The following is a 20,138-nucleotide window of genomic DNA, read 5'->3' as shown; positions in this document are numbered from 1 at the left end:
TTTTAATATTTATCCAAAAGCAAAAAAAAAAAAAAAAAGGCACAAAAAGAAACTGCATTTTTTGTCAGTTCACTGTATAAATTACAAATATTCATTAACAATAAATTTTAAACAAAAATATTAAAACTATACAGAAATCTCTTATGTATATATAATAACATATTTAGAATGACAGTTTTTGTAAACTAAAAACCCAATTAATTATAAAAGAAGCGAATCAAACCAACTAGATTTGAATCGTTCATTTTGAAAACCTGTCAACTATATATATATATTTTTACAAATATACATTTTTTGATAATTTCATTATCCTTTAGTATTGACTCGTGTATTTACTGTGAAAAGAAAAATAATTTTCACTTTAAAGATCTTCTTGATAGATATCATTCCAGCGTTCATTTTAAAAACAGGTTATCCTCTAGAACACGGCTCTCATCTCTTCCACTGCGACTTAAAATTATCTAAATTTGATAGAATCCTCTCCAAATGCACGCGGAATTAAAATAAATAATGCCACATATAGAAATGCGATTGTAAAACTAGGTGGTCAGTATTTTTTTAAAGTTTTTTTCTCACCATTCAGATTTACGGTGGAACTGTTTTTCAAGATAAGAAATGTCCTTTTGCACTTAACGACTATTCAGGATTATATATCACCAGTGAAGAATCGAGAGTTGACACAACCATGAGCATCAGCAGACTGCCTCTTCAAGAACTATTTCCGTTATTGAAGAAACAAGAACAAGATGTTCCCACCCAGCTATTCTTCCTAAATTCAGAAATTAACACTACATACCACAGAAAACTTCCCCTCAATGCTAAGAAAATGCGGGACATCAGGGCAATCCATCAGTAAATACAAAAACCATCAGTTCTATAACCAAATAATAAAACAGCCAGAGTGGTTTCACCAAAACGTTCTCGAATATTCTTTAATACATTTTCCATGCCAGAGAATGTCTTGCATGATATTGGCGTACAATAGTAATAAAATGTTAACTTTTCGCATGATGAATTTAGTCTTTTTACTGAATCTACCATGTTCATACTTGGTAAGTTAATTGGCGATTTATCCCCCGCATGCGTTAATAGTATCCAAAAACCGAATTTGTGTTTTAAACGTTTTTTTCACAACCGATTGAAACAAAAAACTGGCATAGAACTACAATTGTAGTCACACAATTCCGTACAAAATTTGATAAATTTAAGTCAATGCGTCTTTGAATTATCATGTTTAAATGTTTCTGAAAGTACAGACCGGCAGACAGTCAATCATCTGTTTAATTTAGCTCAGCGTTTCACAGGTGTCTTCATTGTAGCTATTAAATCTGAGTACCTAATTTTATTTATATAGCTCTCTTCGTTTTATAATTACCATGATAACTTATACTCGAACAACCGGACAGACGGGCCTCCTCTAAATCAATTTCACTCAAAATTTGATAGAAATCTGAAAATTTGGTGTAAACACTGCATACTAAATTAAATAATACAAACATCTGGCTTAATTTTTTTTTTTTTTTTTTTTTTTTTTTTTGTCACAGACAAACAGACGGACATTTCCAAACTCAGGTGGTCTAAAACGTTGAGATGTGTCCAAAGTCACAAGTTCGAATTTTTTGATAATTACTATACTTACTCTATACTACGCATACAAGAAAGTAATAAGTTACCTACAACTACGATGGATGAAGCGTCTAATCAACACTAGCTTTATCTCGGACTTATCTTGCCTAATATGTGTAAATCCGGTAATGATTTGCAGCGTTATTATTATTTTTCTTTTCTTATCACCAATTTTATAAAAATCTATGACTTTGTAATTTAGAGTGAATTTGGCATTTTACAAAACTAGGTTCATTTTGAAGTGAGTTATCTTCGGATAGGAAAATATTTTTTCTCTCCTTATTCTTTAGGACTATAGATAATTATGGAGGTATTTTTATACTACCACATTTTAATAACTGAAAAATACCGATTTAATTTTTCTAGAGATATTATAAAAAGAAATGGTTTTTGGCTTCTCATAAGTAAAGGTGGAGATAAATATTTTTCAAAAAGAAAAACAGATTCATTTACAACTGAACCAAAAATGGAATCACCAGATTGAAGTGTTTATACTTTCTCTAGATGTAAATTATTTATACAACTCTTAAGACATGTATTCAAAAGTAAATTAAAAATTCGAAAGCAGAATTTTTTTCATTTATTCATTTCAGATTCTGATATACTTCGAAATCTCAAACTCACCATCATGCCAATATTATTTTGAAAATTCGTTTGGAAAATATACTAGTTTTTTTTTCAATATATAGTCAGATATATCTAAATTCTTTAAAATCTAAAATATCAAAAACACATAGGCGTGTGGATAAGAGCTAAGATAAACAAAGTCAAAACACTTATCTCTTGTTCAAATATATGTGTTTTATTAACTTGTTTTTCAAAAATATGTGAACGAAAACATTAAATATCAACTTCTTTAAGTAGTTAAAAAAATCGGAATATTAAAATTAACTTTTGCCTGTCAGGCTCGTTACTGCCGTAACAGAAGATTCAATTTTATTTATGTTCTTCAATATTACAGAAAAAAAAAGGAATTTGGTTTCCTCTTCCAGTTTCATTTAGGTATTTCTATTTCTGGATCAATTTCTTTGTAAAAATGTTATATTTTCAAGCCGATCAAGATAGAAAAATGTTTAAATTCCTGCTTTTCAAAATAAAACTTCGGAGAATTGATTGTAACGTGCTTTCCGAGAACTCTTTGCGAGGAGAAGTATGTCGGGATGTGCTTAAGATTAGATTTATTTTCTTCTTTCCTCAAAAAGCAGAAAAAAGAAAGCGAGGCACTTCTTCGAATTCAAATTTACAGATATTTCTTGGAAGAATTTTGTGAATACTTATTTCGAAACATGCTTCGAGTTTATTTTATTCACTTTATAATGCAAGTCATTTTACGATGCTTCACGGGAAAAAAGAGAAAAAAATTATGAGCGAAAGTTAAACTTATTAATGAATACTATGTATTTACCTACTTCTACTTCAAAAGAATAATGAAGTTTTAATGTCAGATTCTTCCATGCAGATTTGGAAATTGTTCATTAAATAAGGTGAATTAATTGAAAAGAGTGAAATATCCTAAAGTGGAAATTCCGAAACTCAGTGTTTTAAAAGTTATAAACTTTTAAGAAGAATTTTGTTCAAAGAGAATATCTAATTAAGGTACATATTTTCACTATGTTATTGAGCATTAAAAGTCCTTTATTGCGCAATGAGTTTAGAGATAATGGGTATCGGATATTCATTAAATTTTTAAAACTAATTTTAGTTGATTCCATTATGTACCATTTAGGAAATTGGACATGAAACGTTGTCTATTATTCACGAATTGGTCGTAGAGAAAATCAGTCCCATTAGTAGCGCAATGTTTTAAAACTTCAAATTTGGGAATATATTTACATTGGAAAGAAACAAATAATAAATATCCTATTCAACCCTATCCAGGTACGGGGGAAGTTTATGGCAACTTGGTTGCCAATTTAACCTTTCTTTGCACGCCTTTTGCCTTTCTTTGCACGTCTTTGCCGTCTTTGTAACCTTTCTTTGCACGCCTTTTGCCTTTCTTTGCACGTCTTTGCCGTCTTTGTAACCTTTCTTTGCACGTGTGTGTGTGTGTGTGTGTGAAATATAAGGGTGATATAATTAAAACTTTAGATTAAAGAAAAAATGTTTAAAAAATCCTAATATAAATATATAATATAAAATAATTAAGAAAAACAATATGATGGAAATATCCATCATCGTGCAAATGTACATTAAGCTCAGTACAAAATCTTTAATGTCCCTCTCTTCTAAATTTCTCCACTCATTGTCGCTTTAATTTTCAAAAAAATTCTCAGATTAATTATAAAAAATATTGAATAAATCACTCGTTTCTTCCAACACAACAAATAGCGGAATGACAATTTCCAACCCGCTATAATGATTGATTGATTTTTTTTATAGCTACGTTCCTTATTAAGCAATAGTCATGAAGAAAATTGCCACCAACAACCAATTTACAGTACATCTGTTTTGAGTTCAATTTTTTGTTCACTAAATGTTATGATGGAAATTTCCATCATCGTACAAAGAAGGTTAAAACAATGCATGTATTTTAATTCTGCTTGGACAGACATGGACGGAAAAGTATTAAACCATATAATTGCTAAAAATTTGATTCCCATTTTTAAGGTAATTTTTTTTATTCCCATGATATTCCCATTTTTAAGGTAATTCTTTTTCTTATTTTTTTAAAATTCAAACATAAAAGCCATTTTGGATGAATTTTTGAGTTGCGCGGACGTTTGGTTTTAATCACGCCTCTCGAAATTAACTGTAATTGTAACTTTAACTGTCTTAAATTGCTGTGTTTGGCATGCCGAGTTTCTTTCAAATGGCAATGGCTCGGTTCTACTTAAAATAACACTGGAAGATTAAATTTATCGTTAATCAATTCATTGTGCTTACATTTAAAATAAATAACTTATAACTTTTAATCTGAAATGCTTTTGCTTTAAGGTAGTTTTTTCACACTTACATCGCTTTGTTATAAATATACATTTAAATTAATATATATGTATATTTCATAAAACTTTTCAATCGTTTTCAAGCTCAGAAAATATTTAATATTTACATAAAGGAAGCAGAGAGCATTTTTCAAATAAATCCTAAAAATGCTGATCTCATTTTATCTGAACTTATAAACCATAAAAAAGAATTCACTCATAGAGTTAAAGTTGAGTCAGTTTTGTTGTAGAAAAAATGAAATTGGTGGATTTATTATCATAAACCCTGCACTGTGAGACCAGCCTTGGTGGCCTGGTGGAAAGGTTTCGGATACAAGGCTTCTAGGTTGGAGACCCGATTCCGCCAAAGAACCATCGTGTAAGCGGGTCTGGCGTAAGTTAAATCCTTCAAGGCCAAATATCCACCTCCTGGATTGGTGTGGAAGTTTGGAAATGGGGATGCCAGTTCAGGTACCTTCCTCGTCATCTGTCCTCAGTTCATTATTAAGAGGTTCGTCCTAAAATAGTCCTAATGTTCCTTTGATGTTAATTTAACCAAATTAAACTATTACTGTGCTATGAGCTATATTAAAAAAAAAATTGATGTACAGAAAGATTTTGTGAAGTAAATTTTCTTGTAGACTTTAATATGTTTCTAAAAAAGTTGTTTGAAAAATATTTTTCCAAATCTGTTAATGTAAGAGATATTTTTGAAATATTATTCTAATCGTCTAAGGACTTATAATTTCGTAGCAATCGACTTAAAAGCTAAATTTCTGTAAATATTTAGAAATCTTCTGAAAGGCGATACACCTCATATTCCAACAAATATAATTTTAAAAATCAATATTTTAAAACTTCAAAAAACAATAGATAATTTCATCAATTCTGTAATGTTCATCAATTCTGTATAACCGCAATGTCTTAAATTCATACGATATTAAAAAAAAAGAAAATTATAATCCTTAGCTTTGTACTAAATTTCGAGGCAACTTTTATTCAAAAAAAAGGGAAGTTATATATTTTTGAATTGAGACCCTTAGATTCCCAGAAATTATTTTTGCTGTCACAGAAAGTTTTACTGGCGTCAAACATAATTTTAAAAATAGCTTCTACAGAATACAATTTTTTTTTTTTTTTACAAAAGAAACAATCATAAAAAGATGCCCTTTCTGATTCCGAATTGAGTTCTGACAAACTGAATCCGGTGGAATCAAATCTTCAACCGGTATCCTGAACTGTAATCATTTCAACAAGAGTCAAACTATTTTTGTCATTCTTCAAAAAGTTGAAGAATTTTTTCAATAGAGAAATTATTTAAGTTATAAATTTAGAAAGTAAGTTTTCATAATGTATTTTTAACTGAGGGGCTTATTACTTCTTGTTTTGGGCGTAGTTTTAAACCATGCATTACTTTTTTCTCCCAACAGAGTTTAATATTTGAATGTTCTAAAATTACTGGTCATGATCTCTAAAAAAGTCACAAAAATCTCAAAAATTTATCTTCGTTAAAATTTTTTAACATATGAATGCAAAAATAATTGAGTAAATCGTCTTAATGTAAAAAAGTCGTTCAAATTAATCAAATAACTTTTTTTAACAGTATGTTTGATAAAAAATTATTTAATCATACGTGATATAAAAAGTAACTTACCATATTTTTCTTGTGTGATTAATTTTAAAGTTTGTCTTAAAGTCCCTAACGATTTCATATACCATTCCCATTTATTAATTAGAATATGAAGATTTATAGATAAATTAATCTGAAAAATAGTCAATTATGTATTTTATTTTTTCATGCATATAAAATATTTTGATATAATGTTTCTTCCATTAAGATATTGACTTAAATAATAATCAAAAATATATTTCAGTTTTTTTTTCTCTGATGTCTATCATGTGTTTTATATTATTTGCAATTAATATATTATATATCCATCACCTACTTTCTATTACAGTAAACAAAAAATGATGAACAAAGATCTTTTATTTTAAATAAAATTTTGGAAACCAATTTCAAGGTTGAAACAAAATGATTAATTCTAACATGTAGGTAAAAATACTTTGAATATTATTCTTTTTATTATTATTTATATTGCAATGTAAATTTTTGTGTATTGTTGGTTCAATACCTTTTTCTATTTCTCTCTTTTCCTTTATATTTTCAATATTTATTTGAAATATTAGAGATTTGAGTTATCCGTATTCATTTTGATATATAATTTCCTTCCTTTAATTAATAAACGTTATTAATTATTAATCAAATATCTAAATGGTTTTTATTCTCCAAAATTTTCATACACTTTGTATTAAGTATAGTAAATATGCTATATGTTAATATATTCAGTTAAATCTATATTTTTATTCCCATCAAAAATATCTCGAATATTTATGCATGTAACAATTTATTTATCGACTTATTTGCATTTTGATAATTCAGAGCTGTTTTTGCTTCGCTTTTTTTTGTTTCAGTTTTACAAGATTTATTAGACGTAAAATAGAATTAAAATATATGTGCCAAATTTTTGCATAATTTTGAAAAGATTAAGTATTTTCAGTTATTGCAACCAAGCAATAACTATTTTTTGTTATAGTTACTAGTATAAAAAGACGAATCCATATTCAAATATATTTTTGAAAACGAGATTTAATTAATTCACTCGAACAACGAAACAAAAATATAATTTCCAGTAGATATATGAAAAATTAATCGAATAACTGTTCGCGTTATTCTTCTGTATGTAATAATATATTTAATAAGTATCACGAATAGAATAATCTTTATATACTAGTTCATCATATCCAGTTTCAACTTATAATCCTATACGATAATTGATTGCTGTTGTTTTATTACCTCTCTTCGTTTCAGTTTTATAAGGTTTGTTGGAACTAAATTAGAATAGAAACATAATCGTTCATTTTTGCAAAATTTTAAAAAGAGCAATTATTTTCAGTAATTGCAATCAACAATTATTTTAAAAGTTTTTAGTTTTTGATCGATACTGTGTTCAACACAATAATGAACTGTTATATTATTTATTCATGTAATTATTTTCTACTGCGGTTCTTAAGGCAGATGAATGAGTAGTAAAGTCGATTTTTGGCGAAAATAACAAATTAATTGTTTATTCAAAATTCCTAAAACGGTTTCTTTATAAAAACGTTTGAATTTTTTTGAATACGTTGAAGCCGTAGTAAATTACATTCATTTTTATATTTGTATAATGTATTTTTAGTGCTGCTTTGCAAATTTAAACATTCTTTTTTTTAATTCTACATTTTGGTAAAATCTCGATAAATTAAAGTCTAATGGATATTTTCTGAAAAATTTAATATTTTAATATCGCATTATATTCTGCTTTTCCTGAGCTGCAGAGGTAGGAATATGTACATTTGAAAAGATTTTTCAATGGTTTTAATGCTTCAGAATGCGAAAAGGGTGAATATTTTATAAATTTCCATCCCACAGAAGAAAATTTATAAGCGCAAAAAACCCAGTATTTAAGGATTATAAAGCATAGAAATACAAAATATTTCTTTATTCAGGCACTAAGTAATATATATATATTGCTATCTGCAGATTTTGGACAAATCATTTTATGCAGTTTTAAACTAGAAGGTTCTGCTTCATATCTCTTTTTAGCCCCAAACCCCAACATTTTTTTCCAATTTTCAAAACACTTTTGGCTTTGAAATTATATATTTCTATTTCTTAAGCATTTTTCCATCCATTTTATGCAAAAATTCCAAATATAAGTATTTTAAACAACTTTCAAAAATTTATCTCGAGCTCAGACATATTTCTCAAAAAAAAAAAAAAAATCTCAATTCCATATATTTAAACTCTCTTTTGAAGGCGAAGTTTTACCAATTCATTTCAACGACAAAGCGAAAATATAAATTCCAATAGCTATAAAAATATCTCGGATAATTGTTCATGTCACTCTTCTGTATCTGCGTTGCCGCGGACCATCAAATCGAAATGAGAAAGAAAAAAAAGAAAAAAAAAAAAAGGAAGAGAGAGAGAGAGAAAATACAAAGAAAAAAATTGAAAGAATCCTATCATTGAAATGGAAAATCGAGGCGCATAAATTTATCAAACCTTTCTTTTCGTCTTCCACTCTAATTCTTTCCGTATATGCTTTCAATCCTCTGTTTCTTCAAGCACTGAAAAATAAAATTCTCCCCATAATAATCTTACGAAGGATCCTCAAGCTTTCTTCTTTTCAACCTGTCTGCTGCATCTGTCTGAGGCTCTGCTAAGCTCCTTTCCTGGGACGCTTTATTTGTTTGCTTTCGAAATGAAGAACCCTATTTTTGAGGTGCGGGTCACAAAACATGGGTATACAACACATTCCGGCATGTTTAATGCTTTTCTATATACACAGAACCTATTTTATTTACGTGTCTATTCGTGCACGCGGAGTGTTATCAACAGGGGTATACACTTTTCAGCTGGGATAAGATTTAAATGAAATAGCTCTGTAAAAGTTTTGGACGGAATTCTTATTTAGAATGAATCAATACAAGAGCAGAGAAACGTTTGAAAATTTTCCTCCAATTTAAAATTAATTTAGAAAGGTTTGAATAGCGCGAGAAATATCGTGAAAAAATTTGCTCCACAAATACATCTAAAGCTGTATATAAAAGATCAGATCCAAATAAAATTATTTCAATTTCATCATGTCAGTTTTATTCAGGATTAAATTTTATTCGTTATATATAGGCTTACTCATATTTCTAATACTAAGGTTTTAGTAAATTCTCTTTTGTGCATCTGGGAAATATACGGAATACTATTTCTTTCCAATATTAAGAAAGAAGGAAGAAATTTTTACTAAAAAAATTTTTCGAATACATTAAAAAAGAAAATAACAGTTAAAGATATCTAAGCAGGTATTTCTTCTATTCTATTATCACATTATCTTTCTCGAAATATTAATTATTGTTCAAGTTATGAGGTAACGTGTTAAGTAAGTTCATGTAAACTGTTATCAAGTGAATATTGCTCTTCCAAGATCGTTATTTTTGAAAAATTTTGATTTCTAGAATCATTAGGAACAATTTTTGAAGAATTAATATACTAGAATGAGAAAAGTAAACAATACAAAAATCAAGAAAGAGATGAAAGAAAATTGAATCGGTACAAATTTATTACGTACATACGATGAATTTATTTCAATAAAGAATGAAAAACTCTATTTCTGCAAAAGAGACACATTATGCATAAAACATATTTCGGCATGTCTGATGATTTTCTAACCACACATAACTTATGCTATTTATGTGCCTATTCGTACGTTTGTAATCAACATAAATGTAACATGCGTTAAATAGAATAGTTAAGTAAAAATTTATGATGAATTATTTTATAAAGAAAATGTCAAAGCAAGACCGATGTGGATAGGTGTCGAATACTTTCCCAATTTTAAATTAATTTAAAAATTCTTGGACAATTGTATGCATCCCATGGAAAAGTTAAAAATTATATCTTTAGTTGCAATTAAATGAAGAAAATTCAAATAAAATTATTACAGTTTTTTCCTGCTGGTTGTATTCAAAAATGAAATTAAGTTATCGGTTGCAAGTAAGTTTCCTAATATTCAGAAGCAGAAAGTTTACAATTATAAACTTAAAAATTTAAGGAAAAGGGAACATTTATTTTTCTCGAATCTTTAATTTCAGGACAAAATAGGATCCAATTAATAGGAATAATGTTTGAACAACTGGTACCAGAATCTAAAAAGATTTCTGCACAGCTGAAGGAAAAAAGAAAATTTTAATTATTCAAAATTGTAGCTACGTATAATGAATTAATTTATTTAAAAGGCTAAAGAATTCTAATTTTGATCTGAGAGTTAAAACACACTTACACACAACGAATTTCGAAATGTGATTTTTTTTTATACGCTTAAAAATTGTTTTATTTTTTGCTTGTTCTTCAATTTTTAAAGATTATAAATTTTTATCTTAAGAATGAACATATAAAATTATATTAAGAATAGTCCAAATTCATTCAATAGCATTAGAAATAAATAAAAATATTTATTGTTCGTTAAATATATATCGATTCGTTATATAGCGATATAAAGGATTTAAAAATATTAAATCGTTTCTAGTTATCTCTGAAGGAAGATCTCAGCTGTGTAATTAGAAAATTATGTGCATGTAACATAATCATAAAAATATCATCTTAGATTTCATCATATTTTATAATGATGATAAAGCCAGCATTGAAAGGATAATGAAAACGAATAAAACAATGATGTTTTCATTGCAAACAGGTCGAACCTTCTTTTCAATAATATAATTATTCTAATTTAAACTTATAATGTCTTATTCATACAGAATACGAGTAGCGTGTTTTCATTAACATCTATTGCATTTTGGAATTTTAGAAAATTATTATCAAATCCCTTTTAGACTGTTTATACCGAAAACATAGGTCTTGTGAATTGCAATCAAAATACGCAGGTGACTGCGAGGTGAATTTTGAAATGATGAGAGATAATTATCTTGTGGTTATTGAGAAGGAACAATTGGAGTTTCAATTTACATGCGTAACTTATCATTCGAAAGGAATCTTTCGAAAATAACAATTATCAAAGAATTAGAAATACGAAGATTAAATTATTGCGCTTAGATTAGAAATGATTTATTTCACGCATTCGAAATCTCACTTTGCAACATATTTTTTAAAACGCTGGTTACACATCAATCAGAAAAAAAAATAATAGTGTGTTTCAATTAGAAATAATTTATGATATGTATTAACCTAATTGTAAAGGTGACATATTAACTTGTATTAGTAAAATGAAACTTTTGTTACTTTGGCTTTAATAATTAGCATTTTAAAATTTGTCATTTTTCATGTACTTGTGCCCCCTTCTGTTACTTTATCTGTTACTTCTGTGCCCCCTTCTGTCCTTTAGACGGCACACTCCGAAATTCGTTCAAATAATTGCTTTTGAAATTCATTAACTTTCAAACACTAATATCTAATCATTAGAATTAATCAATGAGCTAGCAACATCTTGGCTAAGTTTAGTTATAATGCCTCATTTATAAAGCAACACGAGTATTATTTTTAGACGTTGATTATTATTTTTAAGAGTTTAGGTTTTGATTGGATTTTTTGAGGCGTAGAAGCCAGATTCATTTCTGTTCCGTTAATAGAATATGTTATTTTTGGAATGGACCCTGAAATTTTGAACTCCAATCAGATGACAAGGACGAGAATTAAGCAGCAATATTCTTTCCACACCAATAGAGAGATTTTCATCCTAGATATCAGTTTCAACATACCCTAGACACACAAACTTGAGGGATCTCTTGTTAAATATACTTTCAAATCTGGACTTCTTCGGTTTCAAGAGATCAAAATCCTTTCAGTTTTCTTACCACTGAAGTGCAAAGTTAATAACAGCAGAAATAAATAAAGGTGCAGCTTACAAATAAATAAGTATTTCTAAATAATGAAGTATCTTTATATTAAAAAATATCTTGCATTTTAATTAATATTGTATTAGTCTTTATGATCTTTTATTCAAGATGATTATTTCGAGGCGAATATTTTGAAATCAATAGTTATGTTGATAACGATATATTTTTTATGATATTAATTAAAGCAATTCTTGGAGGCTCAAATATCTTATTCAGGGCTGCGGTACACTAGTGATAAAATTACAGCCTTGGAACTGGAGGTCTCCAGGTTCGAAACCCATTCTTGTAAAATCCACGTGCATGCAGGATCGATGTGCGCCAAATATGATGCTGGAAATCCGAAAGCCCAGCCTCCTTCCTCCAGCTCCAAGTCGAAACTCTGAGAAGGGAGTGCCAGTCCAGGTACAATCCTCATCATCGAACAGCAGATCAAAATAAAGAAGTCCTTCTCCAAATTAGCATGGTGTTGATTTCGAATGGGAAGATAATGTAATCAAAATTAAACAGTCTCGGCTGAACACAATTAGTGACGAAATTGTGTTTTATATTATATAATTTGGCATTTTCTCACAAGGTCTATTTTTGTGAGAGAAAATGAAATTAAATAACAAAAACCAATCTTCTTAATAAAGTTTAAATAAAAATATTTATTTCATTATTTATTTAAGTTTACACGAATCATATGATTAATTGTGTAGTGATTTGTGATCCTTTACCATTTTCTCACTAGTTTTATTTCTAAGAGAAATTAGAAATTACGAAAGTAAATAACAGAGACTAGTCTTTTTATAACGACATTCTCCTTAAAATCAATTTTAATATTTATTCCTGCATTGATGAATCTTACAATTTTTTTAAGGTTTTTTAGCAGATGAGATCTATATTTAAACTTTCACCATAAACATCAAATTTCTAAAATCTTCTTCATAAATCTAAATCATTCTTTCTAAATCTTCTTCATAAAACCTCACAAAAACATTTTTTCAAACAATCCCAATACATATAACTTCCATTAAAATGATATATATATATATATATATATATATATATATATATACTTTCATTAATGTGTGTATATATATACATGGATTAATTAATTTTATATATATGCAGCAAAAAAGTAAAATCCAGATAAAATATATTTGTCGTCAGTAATACTCTCTTGAAAAATTTCTACTCAGTTTATGAAATAGTCATTTAACAGTGTTCATTTACTTCGGTAAAAATAAAAATTCACCGTTAACTTCATATTATTCTTTCATTTTAGAAGAACGATGACTAAAAAATGAAATGTATACTCATTTGAGATTAAACCATCTGCAATATTCAAGAAAAAAAGAGGTGGAATACTGTGTTATTATAATACCATAAATTTCACAATTCCTTCTACAACAATTTCAACATGCCGCATTCTATTTAATTAGAATTTTTGCTATTGTATGCTCTTAAAAAATACAAAAATGCAGTTTCTCAATTATTTGGAGACAAATACAACTTTATCTTATCCCTCCCCCGTAGAAAAAGTTTCATGGTATCCTCACTCGCTGTCTGACTTAAATTAAGAGACATTTTTATAATACAATGTTGAATTAATATATTTAAAATATAAGTGCATTTTCAATTTACTTTAATTAAATGTTTGTTAGTTTTCAAATGCATGCAATAAAAGAATTAGTAATATTTGAAATTCTCAATTCCTAGTATTTTGGTTTTTGCATCCATTCCTTTTTTTTATTACTGTAAAAGGTTTATCAGGAAGTTTTCATTTCACAAACTAACGTTTAAAACAATTTTCACTCCACATCTCTTGTGACTGGCACATGCTTTTAAACGAAAAATTATTGCGCTTCAACAAAAACGATGTTATCACTCATACAGATAATTGAAACTAATTGCAAATGAAAAAAAACGAATTAAAACATCAAAAAATAAATGATGGAATATTTGTTATGTTTCAAAAACAGAGAAGTGCGCGAAAAAAATAATCTGCAGCAATTTCATTAGACAGATTACATAAATTTTTGGGGAAAAAAAAGAGCATCATCACTTTTCTAGTGAGTAAGACGAAAAAAATAATTTAAAGTCGAGTAATTAAACTTTATGGAAAGAAAGACAAATGAGATTAAAATACAAAAAAATAATTAGTTTTAATTAGGTTTCGAGATATCTTTTGGGAAGCCTTTTAAAATTTTGCCCTCTCTTTTACGTTTTTTAAAAATAAAATAATATGATGCATCTATAAAAAGCAATGAAAAAATAAATTTAAAATGTGGAATAATTACGACCTTTATTGGGACATAAAAAACGCATTTATGTGAAATACTTTTGGAAAAATAAAATTCAATAACTGGAAAATGTTAAGTTATAGTTCCGATATGTCACAATTAATGATTCCGTTTTAAAAATGCTCTATTTTCTGTGTGTGTTTATTTCATTTTCGAAATTCTTTTTCAAGTAGAAATCAATTTAATTGTAAATTTCAAACTCTGGCGGAGATTTTTTTTTTTTTTTTTTTTTTTGGTTAACAGAAAAAATTTTGAGACATACGAGATTAGACTTGCTTGCAGAGTCTCCAAAATGTCATAACGTTTGATTTTTGCTTGCATTACTATTTGGATGAATCGTGGGTTATTTTTCCAATACAGAAAATGATAACACAAATATTTTCCAGACGTCTGACCCAAAGTGCATCCCACCTGTCATGAAGCTTGTTTTAGCTCTTTATTTAATTGGGTCCCAAAAGATTTAATTCCGACTATAAAAATGGTGTTGAAGACCCTTTGCAATTAAATGATAACATAAATATTTATATAACATCTGACTACCGCAAATTTTAGTCTGTCATAAAATTTGTGTCGAATTTTGATTTAACTGTTATAGAAATATAGCATTTTTTTTTTTTTTTTTTTTTTTTTTTTTTGTAAATGGAAGTTTTGCGAAAGAAAAAAAAAAAGATGACTGATTTCATCCAGAAAATAGGCCCTGGCGACTCCAGAGGGTCATGAGTTTGGATTGAGGTTGAATTCATCTATGACATGATTTAAAGTTTCGTTTGCATTACAAATCCAACCATTAATGTTCACACAAATAGTTACTACAATTAAGAAATTATCATGAAATCCATAGCAATTTTGAGATAATTAATTTGGTGATAGTTCCAATTTTGAAAAATGCACAGAGAAAAATCTCGTGAGGCATAAATAAATCAACTTTGGGATGTTGCAACTTAGCTAACAGAGGCAAATTGAAACACTACTCTTAATTAAAAATAAGAGTGGAGCGACATGTTGCCTATGTTCCGTAGACGTTCCTTTAACCAGGTGGGTTTACTCTATATCTGGGCTAAAATCTTAATCACGAGAGGGAAACTGTGTCTTACAGCAACATAATCATTTGCTTGTGCCGGAAAAATAGTCTTTTTATTCTCCATGCGGCTGAAGAGGGTCGTCTAACAAGTGTCTTTTACTGGAAAAAGCATGGTGAATTTACTCCCTCTTCTTGCTCCGAGCATCTTTTCCCAAAATTTTAGTTGTTTATTTTTTTCTAAAATATAATGAAATTTAATTGTTCACTTTTTAAAGAGCTACTTATACATATGAGTTTTGAACATGTTACTAGAGAAATTCTTGCAAAATAACTTCGCTTCCAGTTCTCAGAAAAAAATTGCAGGAAATGCATGTAAAGGCTAAACTGATTACAAACTTGTTTTGATTTATGATCTGATTTCTTTTAAATCAAAATAAAATTTTACAGAAAAATTTAAAAATTTTGCCCAAAGTGTTACGGCAAGAAAAATGATGATTAAGTCTTTGGAATTAGATGGCAGTTTTTATATTTTAATTGAATTTAATTCTATATCTATTAAAAATTACGGAAGAAAATACGATATTTTTATTTACAGGAGCTTTATACTATGAACACGATAATGATATAACTGCACAAATAAAAATGCAAAAGGATTTTTTTTCCAGCAAAAGGGCGTCCACAGCGGTTACACGGTAAGGTCGAAGATTTAAGACCCAATTCAAATAATAATAATAATAATAACTGTCTTTGAAAGAATAGGATTTCATATTGACATGTCTTGGAATTTTGAAGTTTGGATTGGGGATTCAAATATAGTTCTCATAGTATGACCAATGTCCAATACTATGTTCAATTCTTAAGTGATTATTCTATTGCTTGAAAATTTGGCTTTAATCTTATTATACTAAAGCAAATTCAAAATTACGTTGTAACAATAGCTTCAATATGGGGCGTTGATTTATTTTCTTAAAGTACTTCATAATGCAACTTCAAAACGGGACATTAATCTACTTCTTCTAACTATTCCTTCATGTAGCTTCAAACTGTGATTTTAACCTACTTCCTATTTCATGTGGCTTCACAATGGGATGGAAATTTATTTTTCTAACTGCTCCCTCATGTAGCATCAAAGTGGAACTTTTACCTATTTTCTCATGTAGCTTCAAAACGGAACGTTATAGTACTTCCTCTAACTAATGTCTCATGTAACTTCAAAACAGGATGCTAATTTTCTTTTAACTATCCCCTTATAGCTTCCAAATGGAAGTAAGTCTACTTTCTCTCACTCACTCGTACCTTGGAAAGAGGAGATTAATCAAGCTCAGTGCAACTGAGAGGAGTAAGAACTTATCGAAATTTATTAACAAATCCATTTCATAGCTTATTAAAAAACCACTGAATCCTAGCCAAATTGCAAATAGAACGCATGCCATTGAAGAGAAGAGAGTTTTGTTTTCAGTTTGACTTCAGCATAATTTTAAAAGTTAAGTCTGAAGAATATTTTAGAATTCATTAAGCTAGCATTTAATCATTTTTTAAACTGAGCATAACCACAGATTATTTTTCACCGTTTTATATTTGTACTATATTGTGAAAACAAAAATTAGATTCAGTCATAATTTCGCAAATTTGTGTCAACATATAAATTTTCACCATATTGTATTGAGTTCCTTCTAGTTGAACATAGAAAGTTTTGAACATAGAAAATGGAGCATAGAAAAAAAGAATCAGTATTATAACTGAAACGACGATTTTTTTAAAAATTTTCTAATCAATTAACAAAATATTTTCATAATATAAATGTGCCTTTTTGGCTTTTATTTCTTGAAGGAATCGAAAAAGTTAATAACATCAGAAGACAATTAGCTTTTTGTATACCTTAACAAAAAAGTACAGCAAAAATTTGAAAATGCTACACTTCCGAATTAATGCAAAGAGTGAGCATATTATATTAAGAAACCGAAGAGGAATCCATTGCATAAACACATTCACAAAATTACTCTTCTTGAAATTTATTTAAATTTTAAGTTGCAGTTCATGGTTTTATCGAAGATGAAACGAGCTATTATTCATTTCAAAGAAAATAATAATTTTGAACTTTTTAATATAGTTATGAAAAAGAAGTGTATACTGAAAAATTAATGCACATTTTTTGGAAATACGATTAAAGTTAAATCAACGTCAATAACTTAAAATAGAAAATAAGACCCATTTTCAAATTTTATGTCTGAACAGAAACGCTTCTAAACAAACCACAATAAATAAATGAATAAAAACCGGCAGAAAAAGTCCTCGTAATGAAAAGCAAAATTGTAATATAAAAATCTCTTTGCGTTTGCAGGAAACTCTCCACAAAGCCTTGAAGGGAGAATTGTTGCCAATGCAATCAAATTCCCTACTCAAATCCTTAGATGCCTCATGTTCTCCGACAATTACTCTAGCGCAAAACTGAAATATGGGAATAAGAATAATTTATCAAACCCCAGTTTGTTCATAAATTAACTTTCATTTCTCTCCCTTTGCAGGCAAATGTGATTCAAAAAGCAATCATGCAACTGAAAGCAACTCTCATAAAGGAGATGGGGAAATGAGCCCCCAAAATCGTGCGTTTTGTGTTGAAAAAATAACTGCAACAATTCAGACAAAATCAAACAACTTACAAAATGGGTACACCGCTCTATGCTAACAGTGCTTTTTCCTCTCCTAACTTACCAATCGTCCTGCAGATTTGCGTACGTGAATTACAAGGATTTTTTCGCAAATTCATCACGGGTAAAGCCCGGAATGAGCCACCCCTTGTTTAGTATTTCCCTCTCACTCCTAACAGCAGCAGCAGCAGGCAACCTAACACAGATGTGCACTTTCCGCCTGTTAAGTGGAGGGTGAAACTGTGCAGCGTACGTGCTGGAGTTGGCGTGGAGGGGGTAACGGGCGAATAGGTTGCAGGAGGGGAAGGGTGTTAAAATTAATTCTGAAGATGTCGGCAGGTATCGATAATTCACCTTTATGGAGGGGGTGAAATTTTCTCTGCACAAAAGAACCCACGCGCATTGCACTACCCTCTTAACAGATGAATGATAGAGCTAAGCGATATAGCATTTCTTTGTAATATACTAGATAAGTCTGGCAGTTATTTATGTCCCAAAAGAGATAAAAATTATTTATTACTCGGTGATAATTCTAAATATTACTTGGAAATAATTCAGTTTATTAATTATGTTTATTATGAAGGACATGATAGATATAACTAAAAATAACAAATACAATCGAAATTAAACCTTTTTAGTAGTAGGACATAAGAGCAAATACAAAACAAATTAATCTTTTTTAATAAAGAATAATTATCACTCTGCAATAATTCTAAATATTACTTGTGATTATTATAAAGGACCTAATAGATCTTAAAATAACAAATACAAACGAAATGAAACCTTCTCAGCAGTAGGACATTAGAGCAAATGCAAAACAAATGAAACTTTCCTTATATTTCAATACTAAAGATAAGCGATGTATGCCTTAAAATATAGATAAACTTATAATTGCCCTTTTATGAAGGATACAGTATAAATTAAAAAAAGAATAAATACCAAAACAAAATGAAAAAATACAGGAAATTACATATTAAAAATACATTGAACACCAAGCACATTTTTTTCGTTCGCCACCTTGAATTTTCAGTGATAGTTTGCCTTACTGTATTTAAACAAATGAATAAATAGCTCGTTTCTAAATTCACATTACATTTAAAAAGAAGTTTTATCAGTTTTTTCGATGTCCCTAAGTTATAACGTTATTCTCCATCGACAACTTTCGTTCAATAGAAGCAGAAAAACTAGCCTAGCAGGAAAAATATTCTCAAGCTCAGATCTCAAATTGAAATATTTTGATTCTGAAAATATTTGAAAAGCTCGATAAACAAGCTATTGAAACGATTTACTCTCAAAAGTTAAAGGGGACCAAAAGTCAAACCAGCGGGAGCTTAGAGACTAGATTTAAAAACCTGAACCATCTTTTTTCAATTGCGACATATGATAATCCTAATGTTTACAAGAACGTTTAGAGTAGTGAATGTAGAAGGTTTTCTTGTTATGCAATGTCCAAGAATAAATAAACCATAAAAGAAAAAAAAAATAAGATAAAAGGAAAATTTACAGTAAAGATGTCGTAGCAAATTTTGGAAATAGATAAGATTTTATATATGAGGATATTTGCTCTTGTACTGACCTACCATCACGAGAAAATCCCTGGTTGCCGTAAGTAGACGAGTCGAAGAAAGGAGGGAATTGGGCATTAAAACTGATCACAGCATTTGGCTAACTTAACGATCTTCATTAGGCTAAAAATTCATTTCGACTGTGATAATGCAAATCTATTTATATTACAGTTGAATACAGTTTTGTTATTAAATTGTAGAAAAACTTTGTTATTTAAACTTGAAAAAAATGTCTTGCACCAGAATGTCTTCAACGACATTTCTTCTACTGCTTTTGTATTAATTATTATTATTTTTTTTAGACCTGAGGCTACCGTCAGTTAAATAAAAACCATTGGATAGTAACAAAATAATTTGATATCTCCTTGAAGATTCATTAAGCGAAGAAAGCTTTCGTTTTAAGGCTGGATTTTTTTCTTTTGTTTCGTTTTACACTAGAATTTCTAAGTTTTGAATTAGATGAAAATCATAGTTACAAATACTAAACTTAGGGTCAGGAAAAAAAAGTATTGCTTCCTTTTAAATATACATTTTATATCAGAAATTTTTTTAAACTTTAATATCTAAATTTGTAAATTTAAGAGAATATGAAAATTTTTGATTGCTACACCAAAGACATTGACGAAATC

This window comes from Argiope bruennichi, chromosome X1 (genome assembly GCF_947563725.1).
Source record: "Argiope bruennichi chromosome X1, qqArgBrue1.1, whole genome shotgun sequence".
Lineage (NCBI taxonomy): Eukaryota > Metazoa > Arthropoda > Arachnida > Araneae > Araneidae > Argiope > Argiope bruennichi.
This window is presented reverse-complemented; position numbering follows the sequence as displayed.